Source organism: Lynx canadensis, chromosome B2, assembly GCF_007474595.2.
Source record: "Lynx canadensis isolate LIC74 chromosome B2, mLynCan4.pri.v2, whole genome shotgun sequence".
NCBI lineage: Eukaryota > Metazoa > Chordata > Mammalia > Carnivora > Felidae > Lynx > Lynx canadensis.
Window position 1 is genome coordinate 4424886 of NC_044307.1, and position 16176 is coordinate 4441061.

At 50.2% G+C, this 16176-nt stretch overlaps 1 protein-coding gene and 1 non-coding gene across 5 annotated transcripts in view; both read right to left on the reverse strand.

Annotated features, from left to right (window-relative positions):
- CARMIL1 (capping protein regulator and myosin 1 linker 1) overlaps window positions 1-16176 on the reverse strand; it is a 313422-nt gene that overhangs the window by 284636 nt on the left and 12610 nt on the right. The gene's annotated exons all lie outside the window — the stretch shown is intronic.
- TRNAQ-UUG lies at window positions 3344-3428 on the reverse strand. Its single transcript has one exon. It is a non-coding gene; the product is annotated as a tRNA-Gln (tRNA).

A 16176-nucleotide genomic window follows, 5' to 3' on the forward strand; every position in this document is an offset into this window, starting at 1 on the left:
GATAGCCAAAAGGCAGAAACGACCCCCGTGTCCACCGATGGATGACTGGACACACAAAACGTGGCATATCCACACGGTGGAATGCTATCCAGCCACGGAAAGGAACGGTGTGCTGATGCACGTTTCGACACAAATGAACCCTGAAAACATGTGAAACCAAATAAGCCAGATGCGAAAGGTCCTGTAGAATTCCTTTTATGTGAAAATACCCAGAATAGGTCAATCCACAGAGACAGAAAAGTAGATCGCCGATCGCCAGGAGCTGAGGAGGATGGGAGGTTTGGGGGTGTCATGGCGCGGGGCGGGGGGGGGACGAAGAATAAGCAGTTGATCGTGGCGATAGATGCACCCGTCCGCCAATAACCACGGAGTTGTGTACTTCCAGTGAGTGTACTGCATGCTCACATGAAACAGATCTCTAACGAAATGGTTTAAAAAAGAGGACTCCAGGGGTGCCTGGCTGGCTCGGCCGGTGGAGCGTATGACTCTTGATCTCGGGGTTGTAAGTTCAAGCCCCATGTTGGGTGTAGAGATCGCTTAAAAATAAAATCTTTACAAAAAATAAATAAAAAAATGGAATCCAGTCATGAGCACTGGGGGTTGTATGTAAGAGATGAATCCTCCCAAAGCCAAGAGCCCCCTGTATGTTAGCCAACTTGACGATAAATTACTCGTAATTAAAAAAAGGAGGAATCTAGGCGTGGGAATTGGCCCCCGTTGCACACGCAGGAGTAAAATCTGCCTCGGTCTCCCTTTACCCCCTTGCTTCTAGCACAAGACCGGGTGTGTGACAGACGGAAGGCTCCACATGCATTTGTTGAATTGATAATGGACTCCACGACCGTGATCGCACGGGCTCTCTCAGTGAGGGAGCCGCTTCCTTCCCGAGGCAGCGGGAGGCCAACCGCTCCGAGAAGGACACGGGCCTCATTCCTGTTAACTGACCTCCACTTTCACTTACAAGACAATCCGAAGTCCAACATCCTTTACGACTGACTATAAATGAAAGGGGTGTTCCAGAGAGAGAAAAACATTGTCTCCTGTTCCAATGTTCCCAAAAGAAAAAGGTGTGCAACAGTCTGTCGCACGGAACCTCCCACGAAATCCTGCTGATAAAAGCGTTCTCGGTGAAAAATATTTTTTAAAAATTTTTTTAAAAGGCAAGGGGGTGCAGCGCCTGGCTGGCTCGGTCAGATAAGCGTCTGACTTTGGCTCAGGTCGTGATCTCAGGGCTTGTGAGTTCGAGCCCCACGTCGGGCTCTGTGCCGACAGCTGAGGCTGGAGCCCGCTTCGGATTCTGTGTCTCCCTCTCTCTGCCCCTCCCCTGCTCGTGCTCTGTCTCTCAAAAATAAATCAACATTAAAAAATAAAAAAAATAATAAAAAAAAATAAAACAAGCATTCTCGGGCTCAGGGAGAGAAGGGGGCTATGGGGCACCGGCCGCTCAGAGGCACTGGCAGTCCCCTGTGACCTCGACCTGCCTGTTTCAGTGAACCCTGAAGGTACACGTGCAGCTCAGCCATGGACAACGGCTAACGGCCAGAAGAGATCTGGGATAAAGGCTCAGGGAAACTAAAACTCACAAAAGCAGTGCCCTGGTCTTTCGTTAATAAAAATAAAAGTTTTACATTAGCGTTAAATAATGTAGCTTGATCCACACACGGCCATTTTCCTCGGCCTGAGCATAGCTGGACGGCTACCTCATTTCAGGTCTTATCAGGGTCTGTTTAAGTGCCCACGTCCACGGCCACACCTGCCAGGACACTGCCAGCTTGCTGTAAATAAGAAGTGGGCAACCACATTCAGACCCAAGAGGTGAACCTTCTAGCTGTCTATTAAAACTAAAACCAATAATCACAAAAACCCACCTTTCACCCCGCTCCCCAGAGCCCCCCAAAAAGGCTTCAAACTTCAGATTTAGATACCTCTAGAGTGGCCAAAGGAAACGCAGTCTCTAAACAAAATAACATGATAGAGGACTACTCCCCAGTGGTATTTTCTCTCCACACTAGTCTGGCCCTCAGTGGGAGCTGTTCCCCAGTATCTAAATACTTTTCTGTTTGACCATCTTCTTCTTTAACATTTATTATTATTTTTTTCTTTTTTAATATAATTTACTGTCACATTGGCTAACACACGGTGTGTAAAAAATGTGCTCTCGGTTTTGGGGGTAGATTCCCGCGGTTCATCGCTTACATATAACACCCAGTGCTCATCCCAACAAGTGCCCTCCTCGGTGCCCCTCACCCATTTATTTTTCACAGCAGGGATACTTCCCACTCGGCAACCAAGCAAACCTGACAAATAATATCAGATCTTAACTTTGGTACAACAAAACCCGGAAATAATTCGAATGTATTTCTGGTAAACCGATCTTTTTTATAGTGACGGTTTAGAATATGCTGCACCTCTAACCAAGGTATCCACCAACAACGATTGCTGTATAAAGTTCAAAAAACACGGCCATAGACGGAAAAGATGCAGATCGGGTAAGGGAATGTCTAATGAAGGGAGGAACACGGGTCCCCAGTCAAGGAAGACCAATAATAAATCCCACGACATGATAAAAGTGCTGACAAATACACTCTCAAATACACTCAAGTACAAACACTTGAGAACACTTCTTACCACCACAGGTATGACTGTCCAGTGTTTTAATGGCCAGGACACTACAGACAACAGCCTGGTGTCTCCTCAAGAAGTTAAACATAAAACTACCAGCAATCTCCGCGGGGTATATACCCCCAAAGAACTGAAAACAGAAACTAGTAGGTCAGTGTTCACAGCACGACAGCCAAAACGTGGAAATAACCGAGTATCCAACGACTAATGAATGGACAAACAAAATGTGGTATATCCACGCAATGGAACAGTACTCAGTCAGAAAAAGGGAAAAAGTCCAATACAGTTTACGATGTGGACGAACCTTGAAAAACTTGTTACGAAACAAACCAGACACTGAAGGGAAAATACTGTACGATTCTACCTATAGGAGCTACCTAAACCAGGCAAGTTTGGGGACACAGAAAACAGAATGGTGGTTTCCAGGGCAGAGGGAAAGGAGGGATGGGGAGTTATTGCTTAGTATGTTCAGAATTTCTGTTTGGGACGATGAGAAAGTTCTAGAAATGGGCAGTGGTGTTGGCGGCACTGTGAATATACTTCACACTGAACTGTACAATGAAAATGGTTATGTTTTAGGTCACTTGTATTGGAGCATAATTTTTTCCTTTTTAATGTTTATTCATCTTTGAGAGACAGAGACAGAGCATGAGCAGGGGAAGGGGCAGAGAGGGAGACGCAGAATGGGAAGCAAGCTCCAGGCTCTGAGCCGTCAGCACAGGGCCCGACGTGGGGCTCGGACCCACGGACCACGAGATCATGACCCGAGCCAAAGTCGGGCGCTCAACCGACTGAGCCACCCGGGCGCCCCTGAGCATAATTTTTTTAAGTGAAGAAGAAAAAACTGAATGGCTGGGCAGATAGCTAACAGCTCAGCGAGCATGATGGCATCGGGGCAGAGACAGGCACCAGCCTCCCTCCTGACGCTCCTGCAGCAGACAGTCCTGGGTCCTTAACCTACACAATGGCTCAGTATTCACAAGGGATGGCAACGACTTGCCACGTTCCCCTGAGAGAAACACTGTATTCCTTTATTCTGCACACTATCAGCCAAGGGCCGGGCACTACCTACAGAAAACAACTTTGGAATAAAACACTATCTACAGCCTCCACTGGATACAACTCACTAAACAAATTCAGAGGACCAAAGCTGAGCCCAAGAGCAACAATTCTTTTTTTTTTTTTAATTTTTTTTTTCAACGTTTATTTATTTTTGGGACAGAGAGAGACAGAGCATGAACGGGGGAGGGGCAGAGAGAGAGGGAGACACAGAATCGGAAACAGGCTCCAGGCTCCGAGCCGTCAGCCCAGAGCCCGACGCGGGGCTCGAACTCACGGACCGCGAGATCGTGACCTGGCTGAAGTCGGACGCTTAACCGACTGCACCACCCGGGCGCCCCAAGAGCGACAATTCTTACAGCGGCAGCCAGGTCCTAGAAACAAGAGTCACTGCTCCTCGACTGCCACTTGCCTTAACCACTCAACAAAATTCAAGTCCATGAAGACAACGCTAATACTCAGGGGAAGCTCCCTGATCCACCTGAGGTTGGGAGGGAGGACCCAGTGAATTATCTCACCTTTGGAAATGCGAAGAAACGAGACTCTCCAAGTATCACTGGTTGAACTGGCTGGGCCCTACGTGCCTGGCGGCTCAGGTGGTTAGCTGTCTGACTTGACTCGGTCGCGATCTCATGGCTCACGAGTTCGCGCCCCACATCACATCGGGCTCTGTCAAAGTACGTGAATAAATTTAGGGGCCCCTGGAGGGGAGCCTGCTCTGGATTCTGTGTCTCCTTCTCTCTCTGCCCCTCCCCTGCTCACGCTCTCTCTCTTTCTCTTTCTCTCTCTCTCAAAAATAAACATTAAAAATAAATAAGGGCGCCTGGGTGGCTCAGTCGGTTGAGCGTCCCGACTTTGGCTCAGGTCGTGATCTCGCGGTTTGTGAGTTCGAGCCCCACGGCGGGCTCTGTGCTGATGGCTCAGAGCCTGGAGCCTGCTTCAGATTCTGTGTCTCCCTCTCTCTCTGCCCTTCCCCTATTCACAGTGTCTCTTTCTCTCTCTCTCTCAAAAATAAATAAACATTAAAATTTAAAAGAGAGGAAGGAAGGAAGGAAGGAAGGAAGGAAGGAAGGAAGGAAGGAAGGAAGGAAAAGGAGAGGAAAAGAAAAGAAAAGAAAAGAAAAGAAAAGAAAAGAAAAGAAAAGAAAAGAAAAGAAAAGAAAGTACGGAACAGTTCTGCTTCCCACCAGCTCTCACAACACTCTATAAGGAGCTCCTACCATCCCCACATCAAGAACTGAAAGAGCAGAGCTGTGGGGGAGCACTAACCCTCAGGTGTCCTGATTCCCAATTTTTCAAAAACAAAAACGGCTGTCTGCAGGCCCGTGCACCCTTCCCCATCTAGACAGACAGACGATGTCCATTGTTTTCTGCCACCAGGGCAGCACGCAGAGAACTCTGCTCAGGGTAAGATTCGGAAGTGTTAAAATGTGTCAAAATCTACCCCTGAAAAACCTGTTTCAAAAAGCCTCTCACATCTCTACTGGAACTCAAAGCAGCAAACCCACCAGAGGCCGAAGGGCCCGCCTTCCCAGTGTGCTTTTAACCTCATCAAAGCCACGGAGCGCATTCACTGCTAAAACACAGAGCCAATCCCCACAGTCCCTGCGAGAGACTCCCTGGTTCTCGGCAACCGCCATGTCCCAAGTTCGTAACAGCAAAATAGTGATGTTTACTACGCTGTAACATAAATTACTTGACATATAAGCAGTGAAAACGGCACCCTGGGACCTTAGATCAAAGGATACACTTTCCTACTTAAATGTCCTCTGGGGCATCCTAGTCAAGAGGTCGAGCCACCTACACCTGAACTTGTCCAGCTCCGAGGAACTCAGTCCCATCCTCCACACTGCACACGCATCAGCGTATTTATTACTGCACGACTCTTGGCTGCTGGGGAGATTTTCTGAGTTTCAAGACACCCTCTGTCCCCGGTAGATTTTCTCCATTGCTCTCAGTTCAGGACCCCACACAATCAATCTACATCCTGTCCTCTTCTCCCATCCATGCAGGCGGCTCAGCCCTGAGAAGGCAGCCGCCTAATACAAACTGCATACGATCCGGGAGACTCATGTTTTCAAGGAACCTTTCCTTGCCCCATGTCGCAATGCTCTTCTTAAAGCACAGTGTCCTGAAATTACCCTAAACATTTTTTTTTTATGTTTTATTTATTCTTGAGAGAGAGAGAGCAAGAGCTCGAGTGGGAAAGGGACAGAGAGAGAACGGGCAGAGGATGGGAAGCAGGCTCTGAGCCGTCAGCACAGTGTGCCATGTGGGGCTCGAACCCACAAACCGTGAGATGATGACCTGAGCCTAAGTCAGATGCTCAACCGACTGAGCCACCCAGGCGCCCCACCCTAAACACTTCTAAGAAGCAGACTGAATGTCTTCTCAAACCAAGCCCAATGGAGGAGATCCCTGGAGGAAGGGCTTCTTCCTTGACTTTACTCCACTCAATTCCCAGGCCACTGCTTCCTTCAAAACACAGCTCCTGGCCAGGGACACAACAACTATTTGGTAAATGAAACATCTCCAGAGTCTCCCTAAAGGGAGGAGGGATCACTGTGTCTCTTCTGGACGTATTTTTTTGTTCCAATTGGCTAATCTATAAAGCGTCAGAAGCAGATACAACGATAGTCTTAAAGGGATACATGAATTCTAATAACAGTTCCTCTGCATCAAAGAAAAAAAAAAAACTGGAATAGAGAAGTTGTTGCCTTCTCCCTGAGTTCCACAGGACACTCGTGCCCTATGAAACGTGCAATGTATATTAAGTAAGAATGCTAAAGGTTCCGAGAAAGGAGAAATGGAGAAACACGTTCAAGTTTGGGAAGTGCAGAGTCCAAGTTCTCAGGCAGGGTCACTTCCCTCCCAGCACAGCTCTTCCTACCCATGCTATGGGCTGTTCCTCAGTGTGAGAAACAGAGGCACAGAGCTACACAAGATGTCTTCTGGTTTATGTGAAAAAACGGATTACTAGCAGGGCCGACAGGAAACCAGGCGCTTTCTTGGGCTATTTCCGACAACCGTCGGTGAAAATTTAGGTGTTTAAAAGAAAATAAAATCACGCATTAGAATTTTATCACACAAAAGAAACGAAGTGTCACCTCTGACAGCCTAAGGAATCTCTCCATTGAACCATCAAGAACAACTCTCATGATGGAAAGGAGTATTATCTTCCCCCGGGAAGGGAAGAGCCGGCAGCCAGTTGAACGTGGAAAGGGCACGCCGTCTCTGTGCCACAGAAGCGACGAAACCAAGCCTATGCCGCCAGCAGAGGACTCGCTCTCTCCGAAATGGCGTGCAGAAGCAGAAAGGAGAAAAGCAAGTCATCTGCACAAGGGCTCGCCCATGCCACCCAGCACCACAGGGTGGGATTTGCAGCAGCTTTTCTCCTTGAGCGTCCCGGGGGCCCCGGGTCAGGCACCCGTTAAGCAGGAGCTCAAACGAACTAGTCAGGGAGCGTCTGCTGGCTTTCTCCACGGCTCCCATCACTGACCAGAGCACAGAGCCCAATTCAAGTATGCGTAGCTGCCCACGCCACTGTCACCGGTCCCCGCGCCCTGCAGGACGCTGAATTAGAGACGGGCAATGTCAGACAAGGCCGCTGAACAAAGGGACCCTGAGAAGACCAGTTCGGGCTTGAGATCTGTACTCCGGGCCTGGCCCGTCTATTAGGCAAATATACCCATAACCCACGAGAAGATCACTAGGGGGTGGGGCTGCATGACACAGAGAGACAACAAGGAAGCGGTCCTGGGCTCTCGAGCAGCGTTCAGTGTCCCCGAGGATACTAGTTTGGTAAGAGGAGAATCCTGGTTACGCGGAATCGGGCCCCAGATCTTTTCAACTGGCCTTGAAGACGAGCAGTGGCCTCAATTCCGGGAATCTGACCCCCATGTGAGCAACTGGGAACAGAACCTTCGTCTCTGCTCATTCCTCCTCTGGACTCATTTGTGGGACAGAATCCAGTGAACGAGCCTGAGGATACTTGCATTCTGGTCCAGGTTTTAATGGGAAAGACAGGGAGGGAGGCAGGGATGAGCAGAATAATGAGAGAGGGACTAACCAACCGAGCAGGGCCTGGCCACTAATTCGAGCTGCAAAGACATTTCTTTACGTGCACTGAACTTTCAGAAAACGATTCACAAGGCTGATTTCAACACTCGACTGCCTGTATTTCCAATGATTTTTTTTTTTTAAGGCTCTAACTCTCCCTCAAAAGAGAAAGCACTGAGAGTCCTTAAGCAGGAAACGTTAAGAGGAAATGGTACGAAAGTGAAACCAATGGATCATTGGTCTGATTGAAGGAAGTGGACCCAGGTCCAAGGTTTTCTGAAACACGCCCTGCACAGGTTTCTTCGGGGCAAGTTTCCTGCAGTGTTGACTCAGATGACACGTGAGGCTCTCACGAAGAGACCGTGTTCAAGCAACGAGGCAGGGCTACCCCGAAGCTTCTGCACAGCCAGGCCGGGAGTCCCCGCCTGACGCAAGAAGCAAGCCAGGCACCTGCCTACACAGCCCACTCAGCCCTCCAACAGAAGGTCTCTACTGCTGGGCTCCCGCAGGCGACAAAGAGTAGACATACACCAAGGATGTCTCAGTTCCCGATGGTCTAACACGAGGGTATTTAGAGAAGGAAGACAGGAAACCCCATCCGCAGCTGCCCAGTAGGGTCTCGTAGAAAAAGAAAAACTACCGTTCCTAGCTACGTCAGTTTCAAGAGTTCAACGCACTCAACTTCAGGCTCGCTCTTTCCAAAGCAGCCATCCCAGGCTCCGTCACCCTCGTCCTGCTCTCTCTCTTCTCACCACACACAACTGGCTCATTAACAACCAGGGATTCTGTTATACAAGGGCTTTTACTGCCTCGTGCCTTACGCTCTCTTCTCCCTCCTCTGTCTTTGTCTGTCTGTCTGTCTGCCTCTCTCTCTCTGTCTCTCCTCCAACAAGAAGAATTTCTGTCCACTACAGATCAGCCCTGTTGGGTGGGCATACCTGCGAGGCACAGGCTGACGGCTGACTACAGACGCTGGCCTTGGGGGTCAGGCACAACCACCGCTTGTTCAATCAGCTGTGGCCAAGGTGCAGGGCTTCCTGTGCCAAGCACAGGGCTGCTGAGGAAAGGAAACCCTCAAAAGGAAACTGGAGGCATGGCAGGGTCTCAGAGGCAGCTGACACCTCGCATCTAAGTGCCTCGTCTGAGTCGTTTCCCTAAGCAGACTCTAAAATTCTGTGTACGATAGGTTACGATGATTTCTCGCTAAGACTTATTCCATAGGTCTCTACCTGGGGCTTAGGAATCTAATCCAGTGTTTCTCAAGTTTCGTCCGGATCAAAATCATCCTAAGGGCTTGGGAAAACAGATTGTTGGGCTGCACTCCCAGGGTGTGCGATTCAATAGCTCTGGACGGGACCCCCGGGAGTTTGCGCCTCTAACAAGTTCCCAGGTGACGCTACAATGTGCAGTTCTTGGAGCCACCCACAGAAAACCACCTAGTAGGTGTCCTAAGGCAAACTTCCATTCGGTGCAACCTGTTATTTTGTTTTACACAGATTTAAGTATGGGGGCACCTGGGTGGCTCAGCCGGTTAAGCGTGCGACTTCGGCTCAGGTCATGGTCTTGCGGTTCGGGGGTTCAAGCCCCGCGTCCGGCTCTCTGCTGTCGGCACAGAGCCCACTTTGGATCCTCTGTCTCTCTCTCTTTCTCTCTCAAAAATAAACAAACGTTAAAAGACTGTACAGATTTAAACATCTAAATACTTCAAAAAGAAATGTTTTTTAATGCTCATGGGTTTGTAGGTAAGTCGATCATAATTACATTATACAACCGTACGTTTTCTGACTCCGATATAGCTCTATAAACTAAGTAAGACTAGGGACTGATCGAAACCAGTGGGTCTCAACTCTGTGGCAATGCTGATGCCCAGAGAACATCTGACGATGTCTGAAGACATTTCTAATCGTCCTAACTGGGAGAAGGAGGTGATGCCTCCAGCAGCTAGTAGCCAGAGGCCAGGGACGCTACTCAACACATGTGACGCACAGGCAGCCCCCTGCAACATGGAACTACTTGGTCTCGAACATCTAGTGCTGAGGCTGATTCGCCCCAGCACAGGGGTCGCCTGTGCCCCAGCACAGGTGGCTGAGGAGGTAAGAATCCCGCGTGGCCCGGAGATTCTGAAACCAGCATGCCCAGAGATGCTCTAATGTGGAAAAGCAGAGCCGCTCAAGCCAAGGAGTCCAAATAACACCCCTTGCCGTAAAACAAAGAGCAATCCTGACTGGCACACAGGAGGAAGCAACCTGAGTCAGGCACCGAGAACAGGCGGGAGTGCCCCAAGCGGGCCGACAAAGCCCTATGGGGACAAGCGAGAGCCAACCACTGATGTTTGCGAGCTGTTGTCCTGTTTGCAACCTGACTCACGTGGAAGAGAAAAAAAGGGCTGAAGCCCATTTCTGAACACATCCGGGTTTGCAGCAAAAAGAAGGGGAGAAAAGAAACCCACAGAAAAGGCACACGACTGCCTTCAGAGACATGTTCCTCAAACCCTTTCTTAGAGGAAAAAAAGTCTCAAAAAACGGTGCACCTTCCTTAAGAGCAACAGAGTGAAAAACTCCTAAACCCGTTTCTGTAGAGACACCAATACCGGCTTAAAACAGCTCTGAGCGGAGGAAACATCAAGACAAGTATCTTGCACAGGACCAAGAGAAGATACAGAGTAGAGATCCTTCTTTTAGAGTATTTACATAAAATCTCGCAGAGCGGGGCGCCTGGGTGGCCCAGTAGGTTAAGTGTCTGACTCCGGCTCAGGTCATGATCTCAAGGTTCATGGGTTCGAGCCCCGCGTCGGGCTCTGTGCTGATGGCTCAGAACCTGGAGCCCGCCTCGGATTCTGTGTCTCCCTCTCTCTCTGTCCCTGCCCTGCTCGCACTTCTGTCTCTCTCTCAAAAATAAATAATAAAAACATTAAAAAAAAAAGCCACCCCTGGAGTCAAGGCTAAGTACACCGCAAGCATGTCTCTCCAGAACATCAAAAAGCAGAGCCCTCCTCTGATGGACAGAGAGGCTCGCTAGTCCCAGAGAGCCAGACAGAAAGGGCCTGAGCGCAGAAGGCTTCCTGCACTCACGTCAGATATAAAGACGGATGTCACCTTCAGTAAACCTCTGCAGCGAGAACAACGCCTCAGAAACTCTAGGTGACAAGGTGCTCGTGGCCTCTCCTTTGGGCTGGCCCACCCTCTCCCGCCCGGCCACACTGGAGACGTGGGACATGAGAGGGTGCCTCAGCAAACTGCTGAAAAGGAAACGGCTGCCAGCGGCTCCCGGTCCGGTCACACACGATGGCTTGTGAGGGGACAGGAGCTCTGAGAAGGAGCGGGCCGCCCCAGAGTGGAAGCATCCACACGAGCCGGGTCACCGTCCGCAGCCAGTGTGGGTTTTCGGCCGCACCAGGCGTGCCTGGGAGACAGTGAGCAGAAAGCTGCCCGGCTGCAGCCCTTCTGCTACCCCGAGGATGCGGGCGAAGAAGGGGAATGGGGCCCCCAGGACCGAAAAGGGAAGCTGCTGGCCGCCCCCGGAGCCAAACCCAGCCGTCCCAGAGGCAGCAGGAAAGCAGGCACCGGGGGCTCCTCTCCGGGTCTCGGTTCCTTCTCTTCCCGTGGGATAAGTCTTGTCTGGTTGCCAGCAACGAGCAATCTAGAACCAATGGAGTCAGGAAATCAAAAACACCACCGCTGGCGCCTCACCCAAGCAGCCGGGGCCTCCACTGGCCGCGCCCTGAGCTCACCCGCAACAAGACCACCACCGGGCCGAAGGGCAGAGGGCAGGCCTCAGGGGGCGGGCGTCAATCGGGGGCACAGAGATGTCCTACAGGCTCCCGCATTGCTCCCGAAATCTCCGCAACGGCCCGGCGTCGGGCGCTCGTGCTCCCATCGATTCCACAGAGCCGCTAAGAACGCAGCCCTGAAGGTGGAGGGGGTCTTGCGTGCCTGCTCTCTACGGGGTTCCCCGGAGAACCTCAGGGTGCCACAGGCAAAGTGGAAGCCGGCGAGCAGCTATGAAAGGAGACACATGCAGGCTGAACCTTGAGGGGCTGAGAGGCTCCTGGGGGGAGCTCACAGGGCCTTACCCGGACCGGCCCCGGCTGGGGGGGCGGGGGCGCGGGGCTCAGGAGAGGGGTGACGAAGCGGGGAAGACCCCTCCGAAGCCACAGACGGAGCCGCGAACGGCCATGCAACTCAAGAGAGTCCGTGTGAGCTCCGCAGGTGACATAAATAAACTGTCTTCACCGCCGTCAGGGAGAAGAAGCGATGTGTCCTTTCATTTCGATACTAGAAGAATCCTCTAAGACACAGGACCAGCTGTACGTGCCCATTAGCCTGGGACTCCTCTCATCTGCGCTTGGTCTCGTGAAAGTGCCTGGGCCTTATCACTCGCAGATCTGCAGAACCACCATTTATAAAGACCATTTGGGGACCCGAGGTAAGAAAGTCCCATGACTGGGACAAAGATCAAAGGTCTAAATCCTGCAGTCCAGCCTCCCACGAGCTCGGGTCCAGCTCGGGAAAAGACTGCGGCTGATTCAGCAGAAGCCGGCACGGGGACAGTCCAGGGCCGTGATTCTGGCTGGGAACCACACTCACCCCAGTGAGCACGGCATAAGGTACGGGACCGTGGAACCGCACTGTGTCATACCCCGACCACTAGGGTAACGGCGTATGCCATCTGCGCTTCAGTAAAAATGTTTGTAAAAACCTAAAGGAGGGGCGCCTGGCTGGCTCAGTCGGCGAAGCATCCGACTTTAGCTCAGGTCACGATCTCGCGGTCCGTGGGTTCGAGCCCCGTGTCAGGCTCCGTGCCGCAGCTCGGAGCCTGGAGACTGTTTTGGAGTCTGTGTCTCCCTCTCTGACCCTCCCCTGCTTGTTCTGTCTCTCTCAAAACATAAACATTAAAAAAAAATTTTTTAAAAAAAACCAAAAAAAAAAAACAAAAAAAAAAAAAAAAAAAAAAAAGCTGTGACCCTGGAAACCCATTTGCAGGCACCAGAAAAGACAAGAACCACAGGACCCCACCCCTGCAAATATACCACAGAAGACAACGCATCCCACGGGTGGACCTGAAAGGGCCTTAAATTGCCAAACAAATAATTAAATAATTAAATTAAATTAAAAGTTTGGCAAAGGAGCTGGAGTCCAAGGGGCACTGGCCTGAGAAATCCAAGAACTTGAACAAAGAGAAGGAGCCAGGCTGCTAAATAGATTTTTTTTTTTTAAGACAACAAAATTGATGCCGCAGGGGAATTACTCTCCATTGAGACTTCCTGAATAACAATCAGGTGAGAAACGCATCCTTTCAAAAGCCTGTCAGGCGGCAGTTTCACTTCCAGGAATTCATCCAAGAGAAGTAAATATGGGGATGTTCTCATTTATAAGGCAAAATATTGGAAGCAACCTAAATATCTCACAAAAAGTGCCAGATACATTACAGCCGTTAATGAAGTGCCACGCAGAAGTCCAAAACGTAGATATGTGTTATTCAATATACACGCTATACGTATACAGTATTAATACGTATGTAACGTATCACGTTATTGTCATGGAAAGCTTTGACCTTAAATACTAAATTTTTTAAGTACAGTACAAAATAGTATTCATAATTCCATTTTTAAAATGTCATACACTTCTATGTACATTAGTGTAGAAAAATACGAAAGAATACTTACAATTTTTCCAATGGTCCCTATTATTTTTTTAATATTTATTTTTGAAAGAGAGCACAAGTGGGGAAGGGGCAGAGAGAGAGGGAGACAGAGGACAGGCGCTGCACTGAGAGCAGAGAGTCTGATACGGGGCTCAAACCGCGAGATCAGGACCTGAGCCAAAGTCGATGCTTAACCAACTGAGGCACCCGGTGCCCCCTCAGTGGTCACTGCTGAATTGATCGCCTAGATGAGAGTTTTACTTTCCCATGTAACATCTTAGTAATGCAAATAACACAGATGCTTTCAAAATTAAAAACAACAAAAAAAGAGAAATCGTTTTCAGCGCCCCAGCAATGTGTAGCCGGTGTTCTCCACTCGTCACACTGCGGTACCTGGATGTTTCCCACACGGCCTGGAGGGACAATTCTGTGATGACACTCTACATCCTCCCTTCAAGAGGCGCAATCCACAGGAGCCCACTGTTGAAGGCTCTGAGACATGCTGTTTAATTCAGCTTCAGAGTGTGCCAAACTCTGGTGCTCCCCAAACACCGACCAGTTCAATCGCCAAACACCGACCAGTTCAATCGCCAAACACCGACAGTTCAATCCCCAAACACCGACAGTTCAATCCCCAAACACCGACAGTTCAATCCCCAAACACCGACAGTTCAATCGCCAAACGTCGACAGCTCAATCCCCAAACACCAACAGCTCAATCACCAAACATAGTTCTATCACCAAAGGTCTACAGTTCAATCGCCAAACATCAACAGTTCTATCGCCAAAAGTCTACAGTTCAATCGCCAAATGCCGACAGTTCAATTCCCAAACACCAACCAGTTCAATCTCCAAACGTCTACAGTTCAATCGCCAAAGGTCAACGGTTCAATCGCCAAAGGTCGACGGTTCAATCGCCAAACGCCGAAGGTTCAATCCCCAAACACCGACAGTTCAATCGCCAAACGTCAACAGTTCAATCGCCAAACGTCGACAGCTCAATCCGCAAACACCGACGGCTCAATCCCCAAACGTCGACGGTTCAATCGCCAAACGTCGACGGTTCAATCCCCAAACACCGACAGTTCAATCCCCAAACACCGACAGTTCAATCGCCAAACGTCGACAGCTCAATCCCCAAACACCAACAGCTCAATCACCAAACATAGTTCTATCACCAAAGGTCTACAGTTCAATTCCCAAACACCAACCAGTTCAATCTCCAAACGTCTACAGTTCAATCGCCAAAGGTCAACGGTTCAATCGCCAAAGGTCGACGGTTCAATCGCCAAATGTCGACGGTTCAATCACCAAACGCCGAAGGTTCAATCCCCAAACACCGACAGTTCAATCGCCAAACGTCAACAGTTCAATCGCCAAACGTCGACAGCTCAATCCGCAAACACCGACGGCTCAATCCCCAAACGTCGACGGTTCAATCGCCAAACGTCGACGGTTCAATCGCCAAACGCCGACGGTTCAATCGCCAAACGTCAACGGTTCAATTGCCAAAGGTCGACGGTTCAATCGCCAAACGTCGATGGCTCAATCCCCAAACACCAACAGCTCAATCACCAAACATAGTTCTATCACCAAAGGTCTACAGTTCAATTCCCAAACACCAACCAGTTCAATCTCCAAACGTCTACAGTTCAATCGCCAAAGGTCAACGGTTCAATCGCCAAAGGTCGACGGTTCAATCGCCAAATGTCGACAGTTCAATCGCCAAACGCCGAAGGTTCAATCCCCAAACACCGACAGTTCAATCGCCAAACGTCGACAGCTCAATCCGCAAACACCGACGGCTCAATCCCCAAACGTCGACGGTTCAATCGCCAAACGTCGACGGTTCAATCGCCAAACGCCGACGGTTCAATCGCCAAACGTCAACGGTTCAATTGCCAAACGTCGATGGCTCAATCCCCAAACACCAACAGCTCAATCACCAAAAGTCTACAGTTCAATCCCCAAACACTGACCAGTTCAATCCCCGAACGTCTACAGTTCAAAAGGCTCATGGACTAAGAAGAATGACTCCAAAGCAGGTGAGCAGGTCTGGGACCACTGTGAAAGCAGCATCCTCCTCCAGGCAGACTGCAGGAAGGGAGCATAGTTAGCCTGAGGGCTGAAAGATGACGACTGCCTTCAAATGCCTGAACAGCACTGAGGCAAGGAGGGGGTTCTGTGAGGTCCCAGCAGACCCGGCAGGAACAAACGCAGACAAGTTACGGAGAGGCAGATTCCAGCCCAAACTAACAAAGGGCTTTCTGGGGACTCTCATTTTTCCCACCTCCGGAAGTACTGAAGCACAAAGTGGACACCTGGCTTGTGTATGGACACCCAGGGATGTCACAGAAGAAACTTCTCAGAGGCTAGGGCCCGTGGTTAGATGGCCACTAAGAGTCCTCCAGGCCCAAGACCCCCTGGGCGGCGATCAAGGACGCCAAGATCTGAGCAAACTTCCCCAGAGTCGGCTGGGGTCGGGTCCTCCGGACCTGCTGGCATTTGGAAGACCAGGACACTAAACCCACTCGATCCCCACAATGTCTCCTGAGACCCCCAAGGCCCAGGAATCAGCAGGCAAAGACACATTTGCCTCCTTAGCGGGACTAAGCACGTTCATCGCTAGCTCTCGCCACAGGCTGGAAATGCTCCAAGTACAGTTCAGGAGACGCGTCCACCCCGCCCCAACCTCTCAGAGGACCTGCCCTACACCCACCGTAGCTAAAGAGAACAAGACACGTGCACGCCCAGATTCACCAAGACATAATGTTTTCGAGAGAGAAAAACTCT